Raw genomic sequence first — 5,215 nt, forward strand, 5'->3', positions numbered from 1 at the left:
ACGGGTTCGTGCCCCGGTCCGGGAAGATCCCACGTGCCGCGGAGCGGCTGGGCCCGTGAGCCATGGCCGCTGAGCCTGTGAGTCCGGAGCCTGCGCTCCGCAATGGGAGAGGCCACAACAGTGAGAGGCCCGCATACCGGAAAAAAAATAAATAAATTAATTAAAATAAAATAAAAATAAAAATAATTGAGATAACCACAGTACCAAAAGCACTCAGCCAGGTCACTTAGCAAAGCTCAATGTTGAGGAGCTATTCTCCACAGTTTCAACATGTGTTGTGACAACTTTTATCTGACTATATTTCCAAGAATGACTGTTTAGCAAGCAATCTTGGAAGAAAAAGACAGTGTCTCCCTCTCGGCAGAACATGTCTTTAGTGACAAGAATAAGTTTTAAAATCTCTCCCTCTGGAACAAATTTTGGCAAATTGGCTAGCATCTTCTTTATAATACTGAGACTCAGGATTCCTCAGCTATGACAGAGACCCACTCTGTGCACACTGTTTATCTAGATCCTTCCACATCACTCCACAGGATTTAGGGGACAAGGGGAACCAATAAGAACAGGAAGCTCAAGCTTCTTGCTGTGCCTTGAATAATAAATCCTTTGTCTCTGATCCCGGAGTCTCGTGTCTTCTGCTAGCATTTTAAAACTGTGGCCGACTAACTTGTTATTTTGCAAGCAGGGTAAAATCTCAGACTCTTCATAGTTCTTGACACTAAGCTAAATAAGCAAAGCCAATTGGGATAGAAACTAATATCCAGGGACTTCTGCATGTGGCCAAGATAGAGGAGAGAGCCAAATTTATCATCATGACCAAAATAACTATAACCTAAGAAAAATATATGAAAACAATGCTGTTAAGACATTTGGACATCAGTCAGTGTACAATAGTGATCTCTGAGAGAGGGGAAACAAAGTGCCTGCATGAATTTCCAGTCTGCAAGAGAAGAACATAGGAAGAGTCCATCTCTCTAAGTTAAAGCCCTCTCTAAGGGCTTTAACTAAGGGCTTTAACTAAGGGCTCTAAGTTAGAGCCCTCTCTCTAAGTTAAAGAGATAGAGTTGAGAAACCTAGGCAATTAGAAATTGCAAGGCAGAGGACAAGATAGGAGGGAGCTGGACAGAGAAAGAACTCCAGAGATGTGGAGAGAATTCTCTTCCTGTCGTCAACTGAGTACTGATCAGTGCACGTGTATGAAGAAACTACCAAAGGCAGAGAAAAGAACCCCCTGGAGCTCACACAGGGCAAGGAATCATTTGTGTTCCCAATAGCCAGAGTGAAAAAGTGATGGAGAACTCAGAAGAGTATTGCCTCAGTAGTGGGGTAAAATTATCCCCAGACTAAAGACTTCTCTGGATCCACCAACACCTCAAAAGGATCAAACTATTTCAAAGTAACTTAGCTGCATCCCAGAACAAAGTTCAAGAATATTTATAAGAACATGAAAATATCCAGCATGCAACAAGGTAACATTCACCATGTCTGGCATCCAATCAGAAGTCACCATACACCCAGACGTTCTTTTTCTCTTCCAACTCTTCTGCCTCCTGCTGCTCCCTCTTTCCCAGCAAAGGAAGATAAAAAGAAATCTGAAGTATTATAGCTCCCTTTAAGAAGAAACCTATTACAGGGAGAGGTGAACCGTCCTCGGTGCTTACTTACACACCCTGGACCGGAGCAGAACTTAGAGCCTTGGCTAAGGAATTTCCCGACCTGAATCAGCATCCACTGGGATTTGCTAAGGAATTTGAGTTAACCATCCAGACCTATGAGCCTCGATATCAATCAGTATTTACTTAATTGGAAATTAAAGGAAATCTCACCCCCCCCCCAAAAAAAGTCACCATACATGCAAAGAAGCAGGAAAATATAATGCATAAAGGGGGGTGGGGAGATATCCAGGGATATTCTTCCTATTCAAACTGTGGGTCACAGACCAGCAGCGTCTATGTCACCTGGGAGCTTGTTAGAAATGCAGAAAATCTTAGTCCCCACCTCAGCTCTACTGAATCAGAATCTGCATTTTAATAGGATCCCTTAGGAGATTAAATGCATATTAAAATTTTATAGTCACAGAACTAAAACTCAGAAGTCAGGGGAGTCACTCTAAGGAGTAACTTAGAAAAAATGCTTGCTCAGAGACTTCTATAAAGAATATGTATGTGGAAAGGAATATTTACTAAGCATATCCTAGATTCTGGATATTTTATTTCCTAAAAATATAATAAAGTAATATATGCACTTGTTTAAAAAATAAAATTCTATAATAGGTGTTTTAAATGAAAAGTAATATCCCCCAACCCACCTTTTCCAATCTAAACTCTAGCTTTCAAGAAGTGATCACTTTTGACTTTTTTGTTGTAGCTCTTCTAGTAGTTTAGTTCTTTAATATTTAAAAATATGCTTACATTAAAATCTCTTGATCTGTCAAATTTGACTCTGGTATGAAATATAAAGACAGCTTATTAATACTATTTCTATTTCTTCTCTCTAGCCTCTCTTAATTGTTGATAGTTATTATCAATTTTTACTATAACTTTACTATACATTTCTAGTGGACACCTATGTAATTTTAAATAATTAGTATGTATAATATTTCTTTTTTTCTTAAAAAAAACTGCATCCTTTGATGGCAGTAATACAATTATTGGATTAAGAGACCACAGGAGAAAGGGCAGGTGACATTTCTGGAAGACAGATATGGAATACAGAAAGGGGGGGAATAGGGTCATGTGACAGTCACTGCAAAAATACAATACATTCTATAGATACCTGCACCATCAACTTTCAACTGTGAAATAGTATTTACACTTTTGTTACAATCCTGGTTAGAGAACAATGTTTCTTTAAAACCTCAGCCTGATAGCAAATGAAAATCTCAGGTGAATTCATCGTCTCGTGAGGTGCTTAGGCTGAAGATTCCAAGAGGCTGGCTCCAGCTTCATCCACAGATTTCTGTTTTTAAAAGGTATTCAGTTTTGCTTTTACAAAAGAAAATTCCCAAAGGAGGGGAAGAAAACCCAACCATAGCCACAATGTGTATTCTTTCTTATCTTACAAACACCAAGGGCTACAACCCTCTGCTTCAAGGCCAACACCCGTGGCTGAAAAAAAATCTCACTAATCATTATTGTTTTAAAAAAAAAAAAAAAAAGACACAAAGACAAACCAAACCAACCTGATCATGGCATACTGACCTTGGGGGGCTGACCCTCCCGCCCTTGCTTCTGGCCGCAAACTCGATGACTATTTCTTTTCCGGGGGAAGGGGGTTTGGTATAGGAGCCTCGTTCACCTGCCACCCCAAGGAGTTGGAAGGGGGAACCCTGTGGCTGGCACACCAGGTTTCCTCATAATTAGCAAGGAAGAGTCAGGGGCCTTAGCAAGGTGGCTAAGGAGGCTGGGTGAGGAGGAAAAGGCAGGAGACCCCCAGCAAGTACCAACACACAGGCGGAAGGGACCCCCGGCCACACAGGCCTCGCCCACTCCCCTTGGGCCTATCTCCCCAGGCCACAGCCATGGGGTGGGCTTCCTCTGGGGCTCTGTGGACAGCACTGGACTTCAGCCAGGTCCCGGGGGAGTCCACTGCAGCCGTCTCTGCTCCCTTCCCAGTTCCAAACTCCCCACTCACACCAGGAACACCAGTCCCTCTCCTGGAGAGGGCCCAGCAGCCCCCACTAGTCTCCCACCTTTTCCTCAGGCCTCTTTCCCAGAAATATCCACAAATTCAACAACCGTACACACCTCTGAACCCATGCACCTGTCAGCTTGACAGAACACCAAACACACCAAAAACACGGGCCCTAAAGATATGGTGCAAAGAGGTGCGGAGAAAGCAGAAACACTCTGCCTAAAACCACACCCAGGGTTCCCACTGTCGGGAGCCTCGTGGAGCGGCCACACCACCCATCCTTAGTTGCCCCCAGAGGGGCCGGGGCTGGCACACGGAGCACTCTGGCTTCTGAGGACCAGGACAGACACCGGCATGAGGGGAGAAAGGCACGGCCGGCCATGACACGCCAGGACAGGAAACGACAGGGGTTAATATTGTTTCCTGGAGGCAGCTCTTGGGGGGACGATGCCCCACACCAGCCCTGCCACCTCCAGGTCCATCTCTCACCCTGGAGTCTTCTGATGCAGGCTGGAGGGTGCAGGTTTAAGGATGAACTCTGGAAGGAGGATGGCAGGAAGGCCCACGTGTGAATGCAGATGAGACAAGCAGTAGGAAAGGACTCCATTTCTCCCATCCCAGGCTCTTTTCCTTTTCTTTCTTTCTTTGATATTTTTTCACTTCCACTGGCCCCTGAAGTGGGGTCATCATGGCCCACGCACTGCTGAGGAGACAGGGTTCCAGAAATGCCTGGACCTGCTTCCATGCAGGTCTTGCCCGCCATCTTGGCTCCATTTCATCTTGCTCATGCAACACGGGGTGAGCAGCGTTCGGTGCCTTCTAGAAGCTTACTGTTCCCTTTTTCCTGAGGGAGGATGCAGCAGAGGAGGAGGCGAAGGAGGGCACACGCTTTGCCCAGAAAACCCACCAGACCCCCAGCCACCAGACTGCGACCCCAGGCTTTAGGGAGTCTCTGAAAATCAGGCCCGTTCAGGCGGAGTGCCAGCTGGGGCTGAGGCCCAGGGGACTCAAAGCTGTTCACATGCACAAGTAGGTTTTCTCAGGCAGGAGCCCAGGAGCCCCGCGGCAGAACAGAAGTGAAGATGGTTATATACAATTTATATGTTTCAAAGAAAGTACTACTTGAAAAAAAAAAAGGAGAGAGAGAAAAGAAAAGAGAATAAGAAAAAAGAAAAGAAAAAATACCCAATGCCCCTCCCCCCAAGTTTCCAACTCTGGGTGCTTCCCTTAAATATTGCCCTGGGAAGGGTGGGGTGCAGGGAGCTCTCGACTCCGGCTTAACACTACTGGCAAAAGGGGTAGGCAGTGGAGTCAAAGCCTTTAAAAGCACCTTTAGGGACCCAGCGTCCTGCTCACCCACGCGGGCCGGTCTGTTTCCAGCAAATGTGCTTCCGGCGCAGGTCTTGGGCGCCTGTTTCAGGAGAAGAGAGTTGGCATGGGGAGGTTGTGCACCCCGGGCTGGGGCAGGGCGCCCTCTTGTGGCGGGTCGCCCGTGGCGGCGGCAGGGACCGCAGCGGCCTCGGGTAGTTCCGGTTGTAATTCGTCCCTCGGTCTGTGAACTTGGCCTCGCCCCCTTTCGCAC

The 5,215-nt window shown here is 46.2% G+C and overlaps 1 long non-coding RNA gene across 1 annotated transcript in view; it reads right to left on the reverse strand.

The window, feature by feature from the left end:
• Positions 1-4,217, reverse strand: part of LOC112067107 (uncharacterized) — a 285,545-nt gene extending 281,328 nt beyond the window's left edge. Inside the window, exon 1 of the long non-coding RNA XR_002893081.3 lies at positions 4,123-4,217. This is a non-coding gene — a long non-coding RNA (uncharacterized lncRNA). The remainder of the gene's footprint in view (positions 1-4,122) is intronic.
• Between the last annotated feature and the right edge of the window lie 998 nt (positions 4,218-5,215).

This window comes from Physeter macrocephalus, chromosome 5 (genome assembly GCF_002837175.3).
Source record: "Physeter macrocephalus isolate SW-GA chromosome 5, ASM283717v5, whole genome shotgun sequence".
NCBI lineage: Eukaryota > Metazoa > Chordata > Mammalia > Artiodactyla > Physeteridae > Physeter > Physeter macrocephalus.